Below are 24,015 nucleotides of genomic sequence, written 5' to 3'. Positions count from 1 at the left end.
TGGCCCAGCAAATGGCCACTTTCTTTCAACAAATGGCTGATCATCTGTCAGCCTAAGCCCAAGCACAAACCCAACCATCACAAGAGCTACATGAAAAGGGAAAAAATGGGGAATGGACTGGCCAAAGTTCTAATAATAATTAAGGAAAAAAATGGTTATGGATCTGACAGAGGCGGATCTTCAGGGCAAAAGCTATTGAGAACCTGTCTGCAAAAAATCAGAAGTTCCTACCCTATCCGTGTCTGTGAGGTATGTGGCAAGTTACACGGGGGTATGTGTCACAAGGCCACTGGAGCTTGCTACAATTGTGGTGAATATGGACACTTTGTTAGAGATTGTACTAGAGCACCTCGATCTACTCTCCAGAGTTCACAGACAGTCAGTCAAGGCCAAGCTAGAAATAGAGTTGGTACTCCTCGCAATCCAAGCACAGCGAATCCACCTAATCATAGTAGCGCATTAGTCAGAGCGTTCACTATGCGCTAGAGAGAAATAGCAAAAACTTCAAATGTAGCTGCTGGTAAGTTTTTAATTTTTAGAGGAAACAATTAGTTATTATTTGACCCCAGCACTACTTATTTGTATGTTAGTGTTAGAATTATATGTTCTGCTGTTATTCCTTTGCATGGGAATAAATTTTGATGCATTAGTAACTAGTCCTTTAGAATAAAAACTATGATAACAAGTATGATTTACATTAATTTTGAAGAATTATCAGCAAAAAGTATTTTCTAGCATACCATAATTTATAAAGCTAATTAGTGAGCCTACTTAAAATAAGGCAAGAGGACCTAAAAGTAAGTTACAGTAATATAATTGCTCTAGATGAGGGCAAAGATGTTACTGCTAGTAATTGTCAATGGATACAGTAATTAGAATAAGTTTTGGATATTAGTGAATTCGAAAAGAATAAAATATAGGAAAGTTTGATCTATTGGAATGTATCGTAGTAACTATGCAATGTTCTTAATGTTTATACTGTAAGCTGCAGATTACAGTACCGACTTAGGATTATTGTGTAGAGATACATACTACCCGATAGTACCAAGATAAAAATAGTTGCAAACAGCACCTGTTTTGGTATAGTTATGATAAGATAAAGTTTTCTTATTGGAAAGGAGTTTGAAATCCTAACCCAGGATTTAAAACGCTAAAGTTATAATATCGAAAGGTTATAGTTCAGTACAGAAGGAAGTAATGACTACACATCAGTGTAAAATAAGCTATAGAATATCGATAGATTAAAGAGTTGTGAAAGTAAAAATTAGAATAGTTGGTGCAAATGTAATAAAGAAACGTTATGAATATTAGTTAAAGTGTTGACTAGAATGGTCAAAAGACCAAATCAAAGTAATATTGAAGTATAGCGGATTTATTAGGGAGGATACGAGGTACTAAATCATGACTCGACAGTCAAGTTAAGGAAGAAGATAAGATTGAGGAATAAAATAATTAAAGTTAAGTTAGGGAATAAAAAAAAAGGAAACAAATAGAAAAGTAAGAAATGAGAAAAACACTATATGAGGAATTGCCACCAGGACAAACAACCTACTTAAGACGCGTAACGATATCCCAAACTATTTTATCAAGAAAGAAATAAGTTAAACAAAAGCAAACAACATAGTGCAAAATAGCACATAGGCCTTGGTCATAAATGGAGATGGTAAGATAATGGTTATGGACCTATGGCCAATAAAGAGATAAGCAGTTCATATATGACCAACAAGGTCATTTAAAAAAAAAAAAAAAAAAGACTACAAAGGAAAATAATTGCTAAAATAACAATAAGAAAACACTAAAATATTCCAAACGAAACTGAAGGTTGCATCAAATGATCAAGAGATTTGATAAGAAAAGAGTAAAACTAAGTTCTCGCCCATAGGATCAAACGAGGTCCTAGAAAAAGTGGATCCACTAACACACAGATTTGCTTACCTCTAAAATTGAAATGAATTTGAATCTAACTTATTATAGAAGCTCATAAGAAACTTGGCACATGAGGTGAGCAATCGATGAGTAAATAGTATTGGTTAAATTACTGTGGAACCATCATTCAGGCCAGGAAGCTACTTGGGAGCGTGAAGAGGACATGAGTAGACAGCACCCACAGCTGTTCAGAGACTAATACCAGGTAAAAATTTCGAGACAAAATTTATTTTAAGGGGGAGAGAATTATAACACCCCTATATGCATAGCCTAGTATAATTTACTGTTCCAGTGACCGGTATTGGTGCGGACAGTTAAGGGGATTAAAATCACATCTAAGACACCTAGTTAAGCGTTAAAAGCAAATAATTAGTAATTGCCAAATAATTAAGTATAAAGAAGAAAAACAAAGCATAAAAAGTTAAATGAGCCGGGAGTCAATGCGATGGGTGACCTTCCTGGGAAATGACTGTGAGGTCAATCGTAACCCAAATTCTGAACCAAAAAATGTGATGCCGCGGTCCTTAGGACTATTGTGAACACAGTGGAAAAGAGAAAATTACGAAAAAGAATTGTTAAGCAGGTCAAATAACTAGGTCAGGGATCCGAAAGAAATATAGTATAACTTTCAAACTAGATTGAAGCGGTGAGGGGCAATTTGGTCAATTCACCCCTAGAGCTGACTTTTGACCTAACTGTCTAATAAAATTGGAGAAAAGAAAATTTTGGAATCGAGAATTAAATTAAAGAACTAATGAAAAAATAAATGAAAATAGAAAAAGAAAATAAAGGATTAATGACATCATCATGATGATGCCAAAATGATGTCATAATTAATTATACTTTAATTAATTAAATTGACTAAGTTAATGTTGGGATAAATATACATAAAAATAACAAAATTAAAAGAAAAATCAATTTTTGTTCTTCTTCTCCAATATGTGCTGCCCCTCTCTCTCTTCTCTCTCTCATCTTTTTCATTTCCCACCATGAAAGCTTATTTTAAAGCTTTCTAAACCAAAAATTCAGCCATAGATTTTAATGTTTCCTTGGTTAAAACTTGATCTTAGGTCTTGATTTGAAGATTGAAAGTGAAAAAGAAAAGGAAAATTGAAGAATTGAAGAAGATAGAAAAACTTCATTGAGGTAAGCTTTCTTTTAAGTTAATTTAGTTATGTATGCATGGAAGTGAACTTGATGATGAGGATTTAAATTTAGGAATTTCAAAAATTATGCATGTCTTGGTAAACCATGAATTTTGGCCAACCATAGTCCCTTAGGGTTTTGATGATGGTTATGTGCATTAAACATGTAATTAGGCTTGATTGAATGTGTGGAAGTTGAATATCTACTTTAAGTGCATCAATTGAAACATATGCCAAAATTAGGGTTCTTGGCACTTAGGGTTTGGGGGAAAAAATGTAGAAAATAGTCAATGGATGTAAATGATCTTAATGAGGGTTAAAAATGGTCAATTGAGACCATTTGTAGTGTGTGTGAATTGATAGAACCAAGTTACAATTTGGATTGGTTAGGGTCAGTATGCTGATAGCTTAACCTAGGTCCCTTTCAGGGACCAAAACTGAAAATTTACTAACCCAATTTGTGTGAGGTCAATTGAGAATGAAAATAGACACAAAATGTCACATTTTTCATCTAGGAATCATGCCCAGAAAATGACATTAGGATAGTGAACAATTAGGCCAAATTTGGATTTGAGCACACTGCCCTATACAAAAATGATCAAATGAACAGTAGTTACTTAAATGACCATAACTTAGTCTAGGAAGGTCCTAATGACCTGAATCTTTGCCGATGGAAAGCTGAGACATAGCCCTACAACTTTTATGAAGAATACAAACCCAAATTCTGACCATAACCTATCTAAAAAGTCATCTGCAGTCAGCACACCAAAACTGCTAGTATCAAGAAAATGCCCAGAATTTTGGGTAATACCAAATTCGGCTAGCCTTAGAAAAATTAACATAACTTGAGCTACAAAACTCCAAATGGAATGAGTCAAAAAGGGAAGTAAAGCTAATACAATGGGAAACAACTTTGATGAAGGACACTTAGCCAAATTCTCACAGTAACCAGAGTAATGGAACAGTAGAAAATAGGGGACCAAAACAGAAAAATTGTAATTTCTCCCAAAAGACTTAGAAATTGAATTGACAATCGATGCAAAAAAAATTGACACCCAAAATGTGGTATATGAGTGCAATTAGAACTAATAAACCTATTAAGTATAGAAAAGTGAACATTTTGATTTGAATAGTGTCATGAATAGTGCCACCATACATAAAAATGTGAAAGACCCGACATTTATAAACCGTAATAGGTAGGATAAGTCTGCAAAGAAATTGTTGGAATTTAAGTATTAGAAATGGATACTAAAGCACTTTAAATTTATGTGTTTCAGTTGGAAAAAAGTTTGAGTAAATTGAGTCAACAAAAGAGATTTGTGCACAACTAGTCTTAAATTGCTAATGTCTTGCATATCTAATTAGAGTAAATGATTTTATGTTCTTTATTTACTATGTTTACCAATTATTAAATTTATTTCAATGATTATTGAAATGTGTTATAGTATAAGTGATTTTAGTTGTAGGAAAATGATTAAATTATGATTTTATTTTAAATATAAATTGAATGAGTTCAGTTTTGGAAATTTGTTAATGAAATGGGATTTGCATGGAAAAATACAAATTTATGTTTTAAATTGTGATGAGCATAAAAATTATTGGATATTATAATTGACTTTGAATTGAGTTGTATTGTGATTTATGCTCGCAAAAAGGACAAAGAAATTCATGATATTGTTTTATATCTCACTATAGATGCTTGACTAGGTTATTACCCATCTCCCTCATTTATTGAGGAGACAATGGAGTTAGCTTTGTTTTATTTTGAATACCATGGTATGTGCACAGGCTTAGATTCTCCTCTTATTAGAGGTTAGATGTAAGTTTTTCATTGGCCCTTTCGGAAGTTTCATTATTGTGTTGTATACTGTGCACGATGATTCGACCTCCCCGACTATAGGGAGTTAGAATCGCCCCAAAGATGGCCCTTTCGGATTAGTCTTGCAGAGTTAGTAAGATAAAGAACGGTTTTTAAATAGTAAAGAATTGTGATTTCAATTAGGATTTATGTATATTTGATTTTATTGAAATTAAAATTTGTTTCCATAAATTACTGGAATTACTTTAAATGTTCAGTTATGATTTGATAAATTAAAATTCTTAAGTAGAGTCATTTTAACAAATGATTTATTTTATTGGCAACGAATATTTTGATTTTTGGAATTTTGATTGAATTTCAAGATTTCCAAATTCTCTGCTAAAATTTTTGGCAAGGTATTGTATATCATGTTTTAAATCATGGTTGTGCACCACTGAGTTCACCACTCAGCAATAGCTTTGTATGCTGTCGCAGGTGAAAGTAAAGATAGAGCAGCCGAGTGAGATTGCCAGTAGCTGCACCTTGAAAACTTATTGGGATTAACTTTGGGTATATTAGAGGTATACCCTTGTACATTAGATTTTGATGTATGCATGTAATTATATGTATATAAATTGTTTGAGCAGTTGTACAAAAACTCTTGTAATATTATTTTGGTATGCAATGAAATGCAAATTATTGTAATGTTCAAACTTATTTTTGAGTTTTGCAATGAATTTAAATTAATTTTTCTTTAGTGGAATAAGAATGAAGTTATTTAATATTATTTTTGAAGACAATTGAATTGAGAATTATTTTGAATTATGGAGTTGGGAGAAATGGTGTTGATTTGTGTCGTGGTAGTGGTTGATTTTGATGAAATGAATTATTGGAAGTGTTTTTACAGGTGTTTGAAGAACTTTTTTTTTTTCAAATATAGACAGCACTCTGCCGAACATTTTTCAAAATTTACGAAAAAATAAAAATGGACAAAAATTTTAACTAGTCTTTAAACTTTAAATAAATGTTTTTAATACCTGGTATAAAAGCTCACCACTTTCAAAAAGTAAGAAAATTGTTTTAAAATCTCTTGTAGTGTATTTAATGGGTTATCGGTAAACGAAGTCGGTAATTCATTAGGTATACTACGGGATCATGTTATACCTTACAGAGAGGTAAGTTGTAACATGTTTTAGTGGTATCAGAGCAATGGTTTTAAAGTAAATTTTGATCTGTGAATTTGAAATATTTTGTCAAAAATTACAACTGCTCAATTGTTTGATACATATAGTACATTTATATCATAAATATTAATTGACGGAGAGAAATCTCCTTGTGTAGGTTGTCCCGGAAAAGAAGATTTTGTGAATAGAAATGGAGGACGGAGATAAACCAGTAGAACAACCAATTATAGTTGAGCCACAAGGAGAGGCCTCAGCTCCTCAGAGTGTTGAAAATCTGACTGTACCAGTTCCACCGGCACAAGTTACCACACAAATGGCCCAACAAATGGCCACTTTCATTCAACAAATGGCTGATCATCTGTCAGCCCAAGCCCAAGCACAAACCCAACCCTTACAAGAGCTACATGAAAAAGGAAAAAATGGGGAATGGACTGGCCAAAGTTCTAATAGTAATTTGGGAAAAAGGAAGAATGTTGGAGAGCCTAATGGTTATGGATCTGACAGAGGCGAATCTTCAGGGTAAAAGCTGTTGAGAACCCGTCCATGACAATTACAATCTTCAGGGTAAAATCTTCAGGAAGAATGTTGGAGAGACATTGTAATTTGGATTTGGATACTATTGGTGTGGAAAGAAAATTACAATTACAGGAATTAGAGAAAATTCGAGTTGAGGCTTATGAGAATTCTAGGATCTATAAAGAAAAGACCAAGGCATTCCATGACAAACTAATTCTAAGGAAGTAGTTTGTGATTGGACAAAAAGTTTTATTGTATAATTCCAGATTGAAGTTAATACCTGGTAAGTTGCATTCTCGTTGGATCGGACCATTTGTTGTTACTAATGTATTTCCTTATGGTACAGTTGAAATTCAAAGTTTAGGAACTAACAAGGTGTTCAAGGTCAACGGTCATAAACTCAAGCCATTTTATAAGGGGTTTCAGGGCATACAGTGGAGGAGCTTAAATTGAGTAACCCAATTTATGTGGATTAAGGAGCTTTGCCATATCGAGCTAACGACGATAAACAAAAGTGCTTCTTGGGTGGCAACCCATGGGTGGCTTGTTAGCCACAATCAGATTTGTTTTCTTTCCATTATCTTATTTTATTTTCTAGCATTCTTTTTTCCTTTTCTTTTGCATTTGGGCTTTACATTGGGGACAATGTAAGTTTTAAGTGTGGGGGAGGAGAAATTTGTTGCTGTAATTTTAAAAAAAATAATAAATAATAATAATAAAATAAATCGTTCTCATAAGCTTAATTCATGATTCTATATTAACTCTCGGAGAGAAGTGCTTTGTCCTTGAAATGACTTTCTACTTTAGGTTGAATTTTTGAGATTTTAGGCAAGGTAATAGTAACTTTAATGATGGATTTTCCATCTTCTCCATACCATAGAGCAATTTTTTTTTCCTGCATAAATCATTTAGGCTTGATTTAATATTGAAATAATTAATTATGTGTGCTTTAAACTAGTGTCATGCATATTTCAGAACTTTGTTTAATCTATCAAGGCACTTTTATAATATGTAGATGCATAAATTGGAAGAAATAAAAAGCAGAACTTAAAAATTGCTCCGCTATTTAGTTAAGCAAAGTAACCAGGGGTCTTCATGAACCCCATGTCATGAGCAAGGTACTTTTCTGAAGGTGATGGTTAAAAAAAAAAAAAGTAACTGTAACGAGAGAGAAGTATCAATTTTAAATTAAAAAAAAAAAAAGTCTATTTCTATCTCCCCTAAGATTTGCAAAAAGCTATAATTATTGTGCCTTGATAAATTAGCCTTGTATTTTGGTGTGTATTGATTTAAAATTTTATGGAACTTTAATTGTGTGAGCTTAATTGATTTCAAGCCTTTTGTTTTATGTTGGAGAATTATTGATATATTGATATGGTGTTGATGGAATTTGTTGTGATGGTTATTACCTTACTTACCTCTTCTTTCAAACTTTTAATCTTTTGTTAGAGAATGTTGTGATAGGGTGAAGTTAAGTGAACTTCTAAGTGGAGTTGATTGAGAGTTTAAGTTATGCTTGAGGACAAGCATAGAATAAGTGTGGGGGAATTTGATAAGTGCAAAATTTATTAATTTTACTCCCATCACATTTAGTATTTCTAGTATATTTTTATGCATAATTCAGTTGATTAATGTATATTTATCATTTAGGCATATTTTTAGATAGTTGTTGGAATAATTGTGTTAAATGGAGAAATTTTTAGCATTTGACCTTTGTTGTATTTTTCAGGTGTTTCTAAATTGTGGGTATCCAAATTGAGTGTTGTTTAATCCATTGAAAAGCTAAGATAGAGCACTACAAATGATAAGGAAGGACCAAAGCCCAAATTAGTCTCCAAGGTTGACAAAATAACCTATGGATCTATTACAAAAGCCCAGACTTGATGTGTCACAATCAGTTTCAGTATTTATTTTATATCTGGAGTTTCAGAAGTCCAAATGAAGCAAGCTCAATCCCAATTGATCCTTAAGAGCCACCTCTACAACTTCTATGAAGGGCTGGAAGCGAGATGAGGCCGTTTTAATTGTCAAAAACAGCAATGAAGTTGTCATTATGGGCACTCTGTCAGAACGAGTCTTGGTTTTTCGCCCATAACTTGGGCTGTAGACCTCGGATTTGGGCAAATGAGTACCCGTTGGAAAGCTAAGAAATAGGGCTACAACTTTCATGAAGACTGTAAAGAGAGATTCAAAGGGGAAGTGGCTGAAAAACGGCCTTGATTGCAGAGACGTGATTGCAAGCTGAAAATCTATCTTTTGAATTTCAAAACTTTTCCTAGTTTAGTTCATATCTTTGGGATTAGGTTTTTTATTATAAAGGAATCTTTGGGCAGCAATATACACACACCATTTAGCAGCTTCGACATCTTTAACACCTTCATTCTCCATTCACGTCCATAGTTTTAGATTTCTCCATTTTATTTTTCTTTTGTAAGCCATGATGAGTGGCTAAGTTTCTAAATTTAGTTCAAGGGATTCTAGTTTTATGCATGATTTGTGAGACCAGGTTCTTAATTTAAATTATGTCTTTTTGAATATCTATTATTTCCCGATTTTATTATTTTTGATCTATTAAATGATTTGCTAAAAAGGCGTATTAGTTAATTATTTGATGTGATCAATTGCTAGTTCATCTTCATAATCCGTAATTGTTGTGTAAGATTGAATGTGAGTAGCAATTAGGTTTTAATGATTTGATCCAAGTTTTCGATAATAACCTAAGGAAACAATAGGGTGAATTAAATGATTTATGCTTTATAAATCATTGTTCAGCTTAACTACTTCCTGTTCTTAAAGCAGTTATTAATTTAATGAGGATTGCTTAATACCAATTCAGTTAATAATTAGAGTAAACAAGAGCGTTGGGCTCGAATTGATGAGTATAGGGAAGTTAGGGGGTTTACCGCGCTATTTAGTAAATCTACGTTAAGTATTCAATAGGAGATAATTATATTTCTTTTGTATATGATCGAGTCATGCATTAGAATGAGAATTACCTTAGGCTGAAGTTTGTTTATTGAGAGTTTCATATTTAGTTCTTTAATTTCTGATTTCTTCTGATTTAGTGTTACAAACCCCCCCCCCCCAACCTTTGTTTCTTTCTTTTTCCATTACACAAGTGCACGAAATTTTAGTAATTCAGTATCTAGGGTTTGACTTGGATTTACCACTTACTGCAAAAAATATTTGATAACTGGTAATTTTAGTTAATTTAATTTCTGGTGGATTTGACAACCATCAATACCACCCTCAAACAAGTGGACAGGTGGAGATTTCAAATAGGGAATTAAAGAGGATCCTTGAAAAGATAGTAAATTGATCAAAGAAGGACTAGTCCTTAAAATCAGATGATGCACTATAGGCCTACCGCATTACATTTAAAATACCTATTAAAACCATCCCCTTTCGCTTGGTGTATGGGAAGTCATGCCACCTCCCTGTTAAACTTTAGCAAAAAGCCTATTGGGTAATTCAAACCCTTAATTTTGACCTGAAGATTGCTAGAGAAAAGAGGCTTCTACAGCTCAATGAATTGGAAGAGATTAGGCAAGACGCCTATAAAAATTCAAAAATCTTTAAGGAGAGGACCAAAAGCTTGCATGACAAGCATATCACAAATCAAAGAAGGAGATCTTGTCCTACCTTTTAACTCCATATTAAAGCTATTTCTAGGAAAGCTAAGGTCTAGGTTGTATCACCCTTCCTGTAGCAACTCTGTGCATTCTACTGTTTTGGTGACCAGTGTTAGTCTGAACAGTTGGAACATCCGGAAAAATATTTAAACTAAAGTGAGGAATCAAAATTAACTCAAATATTAATAAGAAAAATTTAGAAAAAATTTTAGAAATAAAATACAATCAAGTTAAATGAGCCGGTTCTCTAGTGATGGATAACCTAGTGGGAAGTTGCGGTTCTCGCAACTAAGAGCCCTAGACCGGGGGAAAAAATTCATAAAATAATTTTTAGGACTCCAAAAAAGGGTCATTAAGGTTCCTATGGCATTAGAATTTCTAATGCCAAGAAAATGCTTAAGAAAATTTTTCAATCGGTACAGACAATTTTGGCTCAATAAGCCAAACGGACGGCATTTTGGTCATTTCGTCTTCAGAGATGATTTTTCACCGACTTGTCCAGTTAAGTAAATAATTATTATGATCTAAAATATGAATAAATATTGCTAAAAATTAAATTGAAAATGAGTAAAGAAGAGAAGAAAATAAAATGAAAGAAAATGCCAATTATGACATCATATGATGTCATTAAACACTTACCCACCAATCATATTTAATTAACACTTAAATTGACTAATAAAAAGAGGATAAAGGATACAAAAAAAAAAAAAAAAAAAAAAAAAAAAACCATCATCCATTCTCACCAAAAACTAGCCGTCTCTCTTCCCTTCCACCCCATTCCTCCATGAAAGCTCCACCAAAGCTTCAAACCCCACCAAATCTCACCATAAAACCACTCAAGCTCTCCACTAAACTTGTTCCTCACACCTTAAATCACCGCTAGGCAGCAAAAAGAGGAAGGAAAAAGGAGGTTTTGTTAGCTTGAAATTCTGCTCCAAGTGGTCAGTGTCCAAACTCTTACTACCTTTGATTTAATTCATGTTTAATGGCATGAAATAAGTAGAAAATGTAAGAAAATGAAATAAAAATGTGTGTGTGTACACTCTTAAAATTTCAGCAGCTTAGGTTGGTTTGGGTTTGATGATTTTGCTTGATAGCAAAGTGGTTATGAGCTGCTCTTGGTATGAGATGAGTGATTGAATATGTTTAAGTGAAATGCAAGTGGAATGCATGATAGAACTTGAAAAAAATGTGGACACATGAACAACATTAGGGTTTTCTCATATAATAGTATGATAACCTTGTAATGGTCAATTAGTGACCATTTGAATGTGTGTGAGGAGGAATTGAAGTGAGTAAGAATGTTGGAGTTGGCCTTAGGCATGCTACCCTTGGTGACTTGCAAGATTGTTTGGGAGTCCAGCAGGTTTGGAGCCATAAATGGAGTTGTATAGGTTCAATTGGTGCAAATTCAATTGGACATGAAACTAGACACATAATGGCACAACTTTGGTGAAGAAATGCTGCCCAGAAAACCAAACCAAATTGACCTAAAAATTGCCCTAATCCGGGTGACTCACATTCTGCCTGAACAAAATCACCGAATGAATAGTGTTTATTCATTTGGTCATAACTCAGCGTAGAAAGATCTAATTGACCTGAAATTTTACCAGAAGAAAGCTGAGACATAGACCTACAACTTTCATGAAGAACACAAATCCAAATTCTGAACATAACCTAGTCAAATTGCCAACCAAACTTAGGTTACCAAATCTGGCAGAACCAGTTTTGCCCAGAATTTTGGATTCTGTCCAATCCGGCCAGTTATGGTTTTTAGGCCATAACTTAAGCTACAAAACTCCAAATGGAGTGATTCAAAAAGGAAATGTAACTAGACAAAATAAGGAACAACTTTCATGAAGACCAACTTTGCCAAATTCCTACTGCAAAAATGACCAATGGAATAGTAAATACAAGGCTTGAAATCTAAAAATTTTAAACAACTAACATTAAGCTTAGAAATGGTATTGGCAACCAATACCAACAATTTTAGAATGCAAAATGTGGTATGTTGAGAGTATTAGAACCTATGTACCTATTGTCTATGCAAAAGTCAACATTTTAGTTGACTAATGAAATGAATAGTAACACCTAAACTTAAATTTCAAGAATTGTAAAGTTTAAAAGTGTAAATGCCCTAGTACACCTAGCAAGATTGGTTTGGATAGGTTGGCATGCCAATAGGGTTCAGTTAGCAGTACTGCACATGGCATTATGCCATTCTGTGATTTCATGGCTTTTAGCCATTTTGACATTGTGTTGAGACTTGGCCTTGTGCCTAATGTTATTACAGCTTATTAGCAATTCTGTTGCACACCAGGAGACACATATGTGACCGATGGTGTGACGGCCCGAGGTACTTGATACCCAGTGCCAGTTTACCCGTTTATCTAGTCCAGTCATCCAGTATAGGTTACTTGGGCAATCAAAAATGGAAGTTGATAAATTTAATGAAATAATGAATATAATAAGTAATAAATAAATAAGACTACCAATAATTATCAAAAATTTGTCAGCATGAGACATCAATACACTCACTGCATTTTTTCTTATTAGTTCTTTTTATTTTATTATTGGCACCACTAAGCATTATTGCTTAGCGCATCGCTTTTTACCACGCGTAGGTTCTGGAGAGACAAACAGAGAGCCCAGTAGACCACAGACTGTGTGAAGTCACAAATCTGCCTAGAGTCAGAGTCACCTCTCATCTACAGTGCATCAGTGGTAGGACCTTTAGGTCCCTTTTGAAATTATTTTTTTTGCATTTTGTAATAGGTAGTAGTTTGTGATTTGTAAATTATAAACTCATGTAAATAGTAAATTTATGTAATCATATTTTGATGTACATATTTGAAGAATTTTGTTAATTAATATAATTTGAGAATATCTTCATAAAATTTTAGTTGATTTTGAATTTGAATGAAATTGTGGATTAATGTTGAGAACTTGAAATGATTGCTAATGTTGAGACCATGTTGATGGTTATTGGAGTTTGAGAATGATTGAAAATGATTATTGGAAGTGTTTTTCACAGGTTCCGAAGAACTATTTTCTCCATTTTTAGCCGGTACTCTGTAGGGTTTTCTATAAAATTTTCAAAACCTCAAATAAATTATAATTTCAATAAATGACTTAAATGAATTATATTTCATAAATTGTACTTCATAACTATGAAAAAAATAAATTAGGAAGAATAAAAAAATGATTGAATTAAAATAGGGTGTTCCGGTACACTGCGTGGCATATCTTGCTCGGCTACACTGTAGACGGGTAAGGGGTGTCACATTTAGTGGTATCAGAGCATGGTTTAGGCGTTTCTGGGCCTAGATTGAGTCCATACCATGCATTGTATTTGTAAGAGTCAAGGTGACACTAATGCAGATCTGTTTGTCTTTGTTATTTTGAATAGGATATGGATCCCATATCACAAAGGGCAGTTGAGGAGGAAGTGGAGAGTCATGCTCCACCTGCAGCAGCTGAGACTGGGGGTAGGGGAGAACCTGCTCCACCTGCAGCAGCTGAGACTGGGGGTAGGGGAGAACCTGCTCCACCAGCTCCAGCAAAGCCTGCTCAGCCTCCACAGGCCATGTTTCAGCAAATGGCCGAACTCTTCAAACAAATGGCTGGGGTAATGCCACCACCACCACCACCTCCACAGCAGAAATCACACCTGGAAAGACTGAGAAAATTTGGAGCAGTGGATTTCTTTGGCAAGAGAGAAGGTGATTCTGTTGTAGTCGAAAATTGGTTAAACAGAACAGGGAGAGTTTTAAAACAACTCTACTGCACTCCAAAGCAAAATCTAGAAGTTGTTGTATCTTTGTTACCAGATGATGCCTACTAATGGTGGGATAAAATGTCTAGTGAAGTTCAGCCAAAAGTAATAACTTGGGACTTCTTCCTCTCAGAATTCAAGAAAAAGTATGTGGATAGTGTATAACTGGAAGAGAGAAGAAGAGAGTTCATTAACCTAAGGCAGAGACAGCTGACAGTGGCAAAGTATGAAAAGGAATTTGCCAGATTGAGCCGCTATGGAAGTGAGATAGTCCCTAATGAGGTCGAAAGGTGTAAGAGATTTGAAGAGGGATTAAATGACAATGTCAAGATCATGATCACTGCCTTGGGAATTATAGACTTCACTAAGTTAGTGGAAGCTGCATTAAAAGTGGAGAAAGTGAGAATAAGTGAGCAAACCAGAAGAGAGAGACAACAGAAGAAGGGCCCGGGTCAGTTTAGTTCATCTCCTGCACCAGGAAAGAAGTTCAAAGGTCCACCTGCACAGAGTTCAGGTTAACCTCAAGGTCAGGGTCAGTCCCAGGGGCCCAAGCCACAGTTCACCCCTAAGAGAGGTCAGTCCACACCATCAGTGGGCAGCTCTCTAGGGACGGGGTTCAGGGGACCAGCCCCAGCATCTTCTGTATGTCCACATTGCCTGAAGTGGAATAAGGGGGAGTGTTGGAGAGTGACTGGTACCTACTTAAGGTGTGGGTCAACAGAGCATCAATTAAGGAACTGTCCACACAGAACTGCTACAGCTGCTCTAACACAAGCAGACAGACCTACTTCTGCACCTCAAAGGGGTAGGAAATCTGGTAAATCTGAGGTAGTGGGACCATCACAGAGGCCTACATCTGAGCCAGCAGAGAGGCCTAAGGGCAGACCACCTGCCAAAGCCTATGCCATGAGAGCTTAGGAGGAGCAAGATACCCCAGACGTCATCAGGGGTACGTTCTCCCTCTACAATACATTTGTGCATGCTTTGGTGGATCCAGGATCCACTCATTCATACATCTGCATCAACCTACCACTCATTCATACATCTACATCAACTTACCCGTAGAAAGGGGGATATTAGTAGGGGAGAGTGACCAAGACATTCTGTGCACTAATCCATTTGGCCACAGTGTAGTGGTGAACAAAGTGTACAAGGGTTGCCCGTTAAGGATTCACAGGTATGAATTCTTGGCAGACCTGATTGAGTTGCCTTTCCATGAGTTTAACGTGATTTTGGGAATGGACTGGTTATCACATCATCAGGCAATGGTTGATTGTAAATTGAAGAGAATTTCCTTAAAAACTCCTGAGCGTAATGAGATTACAGTTGTGGGGGAAAGGACAGATTTCTTGTCCAATGTCGTCTCAGCCATAGTTGCAAGAAAACTGATGAGAAAAAGTTGTGAAGCCTACCTAGCACATGTGGTGGATACTAGGCAGGCTAAGCCAGATCTGTGTGACATACCCATAGTAAGAGACTTCCCAGATGTGTTCCCTGAAGAATTGCCTGGTTTGCCACCAGAAAAGGAAGTTGAATTTGCTATTGAGATACTGCCGGGTACAGCACCAATCTCTATTGCTCGAAGGAACTGAAAATCCAGTTACAGGAGTTACTGGATAAGGGGTTCATACGCCCTAGTGTGTCACCATGGGGAGCTCCAGTGCTATTTGTAAAGAAGAAGGATGGGACTTTGAGGTTATGCATTGATTACTAGCAGTTGAATAAAGTGACTGTGAAGAACAAATATCCATTGCCTAGAATTGATGATCTATTTGATCAGTTGAAGGAAACAGGAGTATTTTCTAAAATTGATCTCAGATCAGGGTATCATCAGTTGAGGATAAAGGATGTAGATGTGCCAAAGGCTGCATTCAGGACTCGGTATGGGCATTATGAGTTCCTAGTGATGCCCTTTGGCCTAACAAATGCACCAGCAGCATTTATGGACCTTATGAACTGTATCTTCCATCCATACCTAGATCGGTTCATAGTGGTCTTTATTAATGATATTTTGGTGTATTCCAAGACCAGGGAAGAACATGATGAACTTTTGAGGATTGTTCTGCAAACCTTGAGAGAAAAGAAGCTGTATGCTAAGTTGTCCAAGTGTGACTTCTAGTTGAATGAGATTACATTCCTTGGACACATAGTGTCAGCTGATGGGATTAGAGTGGATCCTAAGAAAATAGAAGCAGTGATGGAATGGAAGCCTCCCAGAAATACAACTGAGGTCAGAAGTTTCTTGAGGCTAGCTGGGTATTACAGAAGATTTGTGAAGGGATTTTCTTTAATAGCTGCTCCAATGACCAAGTTATTACGCAAGAATGTCAGATTTGATTGGAATGACAAGGGTCAGACCAGTTTTGAGAAGTTGAAGGCTATGCTGATAGAGGCACCAGTGTTAACACAGCCAGTGTCAGGAAAGGACTTTTGTGGTCTACAGTGATGCCTCTCATAATGGGTTAGGGTGTGTACTGATACAAGAGGGGAAGGTGGTCGCTTATGCTTCTAGGCAGCTAAGGCCACATGAACAGAATTACCCTACCCATGATCTAGAACATGCAGCAATTATCTTCGCACTGAAGATATGGAGGCACTACTTGTATGGTGAAAAGTGCTACATTTACACAGACCACAAGAGTCTGAAATACTTTCCAACCCAAAAGGAACTCAACCTCAGACAGAGGTGATGGATTGAGTTCCTGAAGGACTATGATTGTGTGATTAACTACCATCATGGGAAGGCAAATGTAGTTACTGATGCTTTAAGCAAAAAATCCATCACAGCTTTGAGATCATTGAATGCCCGTCTATCCTTGACTCGAGATGGAGCTATTTTGGATGAGTTACAAGTGAGGCCAAACCTGTTACAGCAAATTTTAGATGGGCAGTAGGTATATGAGAAGCTAAAGGCTATTATGAGCAAAATCCTAGAAGGGAAAGAAACTGACTATGCAATAAAAACAGATGGGTGTCCATACTACAAAGGAAGATTGTGTGTACCAGATGATGGGGAATTGAAAGCCAATATCCTGAAAAAGGCAAATACTAGTGTTTATGCTATGCACCCATAAAGTACAAAAATGTATCATGATCTGAAGCTTCAGTATTGGTGGCCTGGTATGAAGAAGGACATAGCTGACTATGTGACTAAATGCTTAACATGTCAACAAGTCAAGGCAGAACATCAAGTTCCATCGGGTTTGCTACAGCCTATACGCATACCTGAATGGAAATGGGATCGGGTCACCATGGATTTTGTAAGTGGTCTACCTCTCACCCAGAAGAAGCATGATGCAGTATGGGTGATAGTAGATAGATTGACGAAGTTAGCACACTTTCTGCCAGTTAGGACTGGCTACTCACTAGAGAAGTTAGCAGAATTGTATATCAGTGAGATAGTTAGACTACATGGAATCCCACTTTCCATCATATCCGATCGAGACCCAAGGTTTACATCGAGATTTTGGAAGAAGTTGCATGAATCCTTGGGTACATAACTCCACTTCAGCACAGCTTTCCATCCTCAGATGGATCGACAATTAGAAAGAGTAATCCAAGTAAACAATTGAAACTAATTGAACTAATGCAAATATTGAACTGAAATGATAATAATAACATGAAATATATGTCAGGTCCTTGAGGATATGCTGAGGAGTTGTGTCATTGAGTTTGAGAGAAGTTGGGATAGATACCTCCCACTGGCAAAATTTGCATACAACAATAGCTACCAAGCTAGTATCCAAATGGCCCCGTATGAAGCACTGTATGGGAGGAAATGTAGAACTCCAGTGTGCTAGACTGAATTGGGTGAAGATAAACTGGTAGGCCTAGACTTGGTGAAATAGACTGAGGAGAAGGTAAAGCTAATCAAAGCCGATCTGAAGGTTGCCTCAGACAGACAAAAATCTTATGCCGACCTGAGGAGAAAAGAAATAGAATACAAAGTTGGCGACAAAGTGTTCCTCAAGGTGTCACTGTGGAAGAAGGTACTGAGGTTTGGAAGAAAAGGTAAGTTAAGCCCTAGGTTCATTGGCCCATATGAAGTCATTGAACATGTGGATCCAGTGGCCTACAGGCTAGCTTTACCACCAGAGCTGGACAAGATTCACAATGTGTTCCATGTGTCTATGCTAAGAAGATACCGCTCAGATCCTTCACATGTCATCTCCAGGGAAGAAATTGAAGTACAACCGGATTTGACATATGAAGAAGAAACCATACGGATCCTGGCTCGGTGTCACACCCTGCCCCTCCGTAAGGCATAACATGATCCCGTAGTATACCTAATGAATTACCAACTTTGTCTCCTGATAACCAATTAAATACATTACAAGGGATTTTAAAATTTTTCTTACTTCTTTTTATAGTAGTGAGCACTATTTACAAGTGTTAAAAAAAATTTTAAACTGAAGTGAAACAGCTAACACATTTGAAGAATTAATAATTTCTATAAGAATTTTGGCAGAGTGCCATCTGTATTTTGAATAAAACAGTTCTTCAAAAACCTGTAAAAAACACTTCAAATATTTGGTTCAACCCCCACACTCCAATATTCAATCAACACAATAAGTTTCTCAACAATTGTCAACTCAAATCCACAATAATTTTCCAGTGTTTTCAAAAGTTGAGATAAAAGAAATATATCATAATATTTACAAACCAAAATAATTTACAAATTTAGTTTACAACTTTAATGTACAATTTTAATTTACAACTATTCAAAACCAAGAACAATATATACATACAATGAACATACATTACAATACAAAATGCAAAATATGGTATACTCAATATACCCGATGAATTCTTACTGAAGCACTAGCAGCCTAGTCTGCTGCCCTGTCAGTCTATCTACCTGTGACAGCAATGAAAAGCTATCGTTCAGCTAATGTCTCAATGGTGCTCAACATTAACAAAATACAACTTTAAATCACAAATCATAAGTCATATAAATAATAGATACTTAAAACCATAGTTAAATTCAAAGACAGTGAATGTCATAAAGAATTTAAACTCCATTTCACAATATCACAATAAATATCAATAAATCACACACACAGCTTAATCATGTTCCAAAGTCCAATTCATCCCAAGAGCCGATGGCTAATGAGGAATAACATAGCTAGCTAGCAATAATATGAGTACTCATTCTATTCGTTCTCAACAGGCACACACCTCAACACTTCAGCCAGAGAGGGAATTCAAAGTCAATTCATCCCACTAGACAAACTAGTGAGGAATTCAATCAATATACATGATAGCTATGGTTTCAAACCATTTACAATGCTTTTTAATCAATAAGTATCCATAAAAAATCATTCAAACAATTTTTCACAATTTAAAACAATAACAAATAAATTGTCATAATTTATTTCAATTGAAAATTCAAAAGAAATAGTTGTTGTGCACAAACCTCTGATAAATGTCTCTTGGCCCTGATTCAGTGTTTCCTTCCCCTTCCCTGAGTCTTTGCTAACTGAAACACACAATTTCAAGTGTTTCGGTACTCATTTAAATTGTCTCTAACGATAATGCTTAATAATTAATTTATTGAATACTATTATTTCCCTTAGTCAACCTAAAATGTTGACCCTCGATGCACTCTAGTTGAATTAGGTTTGATGTTACCAATATGTCACATTTTATAGCCTTTTAGTGTTGGTACATGTTACCTAATTCATTTTTAAGTGTATTGCATTTTATTGCAATTTGCCGAATTTCGGTATACTAATTTGACCTAGCCGGATGACCTAGTTCCCTTGGTTTTTCGGGTTTTGGTCAAAACTACAAACTTGTAGGTCTATGTCTTATTGCACGCAGACAAAATTTCAGGTCATTCTGAGTTGTGTAGGCCAAGTTATGGTCAATTTACCAATGCTGGACAGAATGCACCAAAAAGGTAACTTTAGGTCATTTTTAGGTCACTTTTGGTTCGGTCAGTTTTTGGACCTGAATTTGTGCAAGCTATTTGGCTTGGTTATGGTCATTTCTAGGCTTTGGTGTCTTCATAAGAATTGTAGATATATGTCTAAAATATTTATGGTAAAAATTTCAGGTCAATTGGACCTGTTTTGAGTGAGTTATGGCCAAAATACCAACTACTGCCCAAATGGTCAATTTTCAGGCTTTCAAAGCACTAATCTGGATTTGGTCATTTTTCAAGTCACCTTCTAGGCAGAATATTGGTAAGCTTCCTTCATGAAAGTTGGCACATTTTTTGCCTAGTTTCACCTCCAATTGGTCTCATACCAATTGGAGCCACACACTTAAGGTTCTAAGTCAAAACATACACTGCCCTATTGTACATTATTCACCCTTTACCAATTACACATCCTATGCTTACCAAGTCACTCTTCCATGCCAATTCTGGTTTGTACCATAACATTAACACATTTAGCAACTCATTTTTGGTCATTTTGGCAGCTTATAACCATTCTCAATATGCACACTATAACCCAGAATTTTTCAAGTCTAATTACAATAATTAAACACATGAATGCACCTCATTTACTTGTCCAAATTTAAACCTTTATACACACATACATGCTGCCATTCATAACAACATAATTCAACAATATAATTCCATAAACCAAGCCATGAAACAACACATTTTGATCTTCTTCATAAGGCTGCCACAAGTTTACACATACCCATCAATTTCTACTTTCACTTTTCAAGCTTACAATTCAAACCTTACACATGGAATTCAACTTCAATACAATTAAACATTTAAATCATCATCCAAACCACTATTTACATACAAGAAAAAGTTGTTCGTGGTGAGTCCTCATGGCTGCGAAGTGTACCCCTCCATTAATTTATCAAACATAAAAAATTCCTCCACAAAACAACTACCCACAATAACCATTCAAAGTTTAATGAAGTAAGATTTGAAAACACTCACTTACCACTTTTGAAATTCTTCAAAACCTCACCAAAACTCAAATTTCTTGCTGCCTATCTACTGCCCAAGTTTTATAGACAAACTTTAGTGAAGAAATCAAGTGGAAAAGGTGAATTGATCAAGGTTTCATGGAGGTCCTTCCATGGCTGGCAATGGTGGTTTGTATGGGTTTTTGAATTCGGCAAGGTGAGGACTTGAGGAAGAAAGAGTGCTGCAGATTGTGATTGGGACAATTTCTAGTTTTTTTTATGCTTTAGATATCCCATAGTGGTCCACTAAGTGATTAAAGAATTTAAGTTAATGTTTAACTTCCATTTATTCCACATTGTACCCATAATTTTTCTTATTCGTACAACACATAATATTTCATTTTTTTATGGCATTTTCAAACTTTATTACCATTTATTTTTAATGGACATTTAGGGCAAAAGGTAACTCGTGGTGTCAATTGACCACAATGCCCCTATTAATGTTGCATTCTCGATTTTTCGGTAACACCGAGTTTTGTCGTTTTCTCAATTTCTCGTTTTTCTTTGTACTAATTAATTAATTTTTCTTTGATATTTTTTATGATATTTATGCTTCAATAAGTCTTTAATTATGTCTTTAAAATATTTTCTAGGGTTCCCCGCAGTCCAGGGCTAGTCAATGGTCCACGCCGCAACTTTCCGATGCGGTCACCCATCGCTAGGGCTCTCAGCTTGTTTAACTTGGTCACATTTCGTTGCTATTATTTTTCCTTTGTTTTTCTTGTATTTCATTACTTAATGTCTCCTCACCCATATCTAAGTGTAGTTCTAGGCATCCTAGCTGTCCGGACAACACTGGTCACTGGAGCAGTAGAACGCACTACTGCACATAAGGGTGTTACACTCGAGAAGTGAAAGAGTTGAGGAATAAGCAGATTCCACTGGTGAAAGTGCTTTGGAGGCACCACAACACCGAGGAGGCAACTTGGGAAAGTGAAGAGACAATGAGGCAATAATTCCCTTAACTGTTTTCATCAGGTAAATTTTCAGGACGAAATTTAAATTAAAGGGGAAGAGTTGTAACATTCTTCCTGTAGCAACTCCATGCATTCTACTGTTTCGGTGACCAGTGTTGGTCTGGACAGTTGGAACATATGGAAAAATATTTAAACTAAAGTGATGAACCAAAATTAACTCAAATATTAATAAGAAAAATTTAGAAAAAATTTTAGAAATAAAATACAATCAAGTTAAATGAGCTGGTACCCTAATGATGGGTAACCCAGTGGGAAGTTACGGTTCTTACAACTAGGAGCCCTAGACCCAGGGGAAAATTCATAAAATAATTTTTGGGACTCTAGAGAAGGGTCATTGAGGTTCCTATAGCATTAGAATACCAAGAAAATACTTAGGAAAATTTTTCAATGGTACAAACAATTTTGGCTCAATAAGCCAAATAGAGGGCATTTTGGTCATTTCGTCTTCAGAGATGATTTTTCACCAACTTTTCCAGTTAAGTAAATAATTATTATGATCTAAAATATAAATAAATATTGCTAAAAATTAAATTGAAAATGAGTAGAGAAGAGAAGAAAAGAAAATGAAAGAAAATGCCAATTATGACATCATATGATGTCATTAAATACTTACCCACCAATCATATTTAATTAATACTTAAATTAACTAATAAAAAGAGGATAAAGGATACAACAAAAATCAAAAAAAGCCATCAGCCATTCTCACTAAAAACCAGCCGTCTCTCTTCCCTTCCACCCCTTTCCTCCATGAAAGCTCCACCAAAGCTTCAAACCCTACCAAATCTCACCATAAAACCACTCAAGCTCTTCACTAAACTTGTTCCTCACACCTTAAATCACCACTAGGCAGCAAAAAGAGGAAGGAAAAAGGAGGTTTTGTTAGCTTGAAATTCTGCTCCAAGTGGTCAGTGTCCAAACTCTTACTACCTTTGATTTAATTCATGTTTAATGGCATGAAATAAGTAGGAAATGTAAGAAAATGAAATAAAAATGTGTGTGTGTGAACCCTTAAAATTTCAGCAGCTTAGGTTGGTTTGGGTTTGATGATTTTTCTTGATAGCAAAGTGGTTATGAGCTGCCCTTGGTATGAGATGAGTGATTGAATATGTTTGTGTAAGTGAAATGCAAGTGGAATGCATGATAGAACTTGAAAAAAATGTGGACACATGAATAGGATTTGCTCATGTAATAGTATGATAACCTTGTAATGGTCAATTAGTGACCATTTGAATGTGTGTGAGGAGGAATTGAAGTGAGTAAGAATGTTAGAGTTGGCCTTAGGCATGCTACCCTTAGTGACCTGCAGGACTGGTTGGGAGTCCAGCAGGTTTGGGCAGCCATAAATGGAGTTGTATAGGTTCAATTTGTGCAAGGTCAATTGGAAATGAAACTAGACACATAATGGCACAACTTTGGCGAAGAAATACTGCCCAAAAAACCAAACCAAGTTGACCTAAAAATTGCCCTAATCCGGGTGACTTGCATTCTGCCTCGGCAAAATGACTAAATGAACAGTGTTTATTCATTTGGTCATAACTCAGCGTAGAAAGGTCTAATTGACCTGAAATTTTACCAGAAGAAATCTGAGACATAGACCTACAACTTTCATGAAGAATACAAATCCAAATTCTGAAAATAACCTAGTCAAATTGCCAACCAAACTTAGGTTACCAAATCTGGCAGAACCAGTTTTGCCCAGAATTTTGGATTCTGTCCAATCCGGCCAGTTATGGTTTTTAGGCCATAACTTGAGCTACAAAACTCCAAATGGAGTGATTCAAAAAGGAAATGTAACTAGACAAAATAAGGAACAACTTTCATGAAGACCAACTTTGCCAAATTCCTACTGCAAAAATGACCAATGGAATAGTAAATACAAGGCTTGAAATCTGAAAATTTTGAACAACTAACATTAAGCTTAGAAATGGTATTGGCAACCAATACCAACAATTTTAGAATGCAAAATGTGGTATGTTGGGAGTATTAGAACCTATGTACCTATTGTCTATGCAAAAGTCAACATTTTAGTTGACTAATGAAATGAATAGTAACACCTAAACTTAAATTTCAAGAATTGTAAAGTTTAAAAGTGTAACATGCCCTAGTACACTTAGCAAGATTGGTTT

Source organism: Hevea brasiliensis, chromosome 1 (genome assembly GCF_030052815.1).
Source record: "Hevea brasiliensis isolate MT/VB/25A 57/8 chromosome 1, ASM3005281v1, whole genome shotgun sequence".
NCBI classification, from domain to species: Eukaryota; Viridiplantae; Streptophyta; class Magnoliopsida; order Malpighiales; family Euphorbiaceae; genus Hevea; species Hevea brasiliensis.
This window is presented reverse-complemented; position numbering follows the sequence as displayed.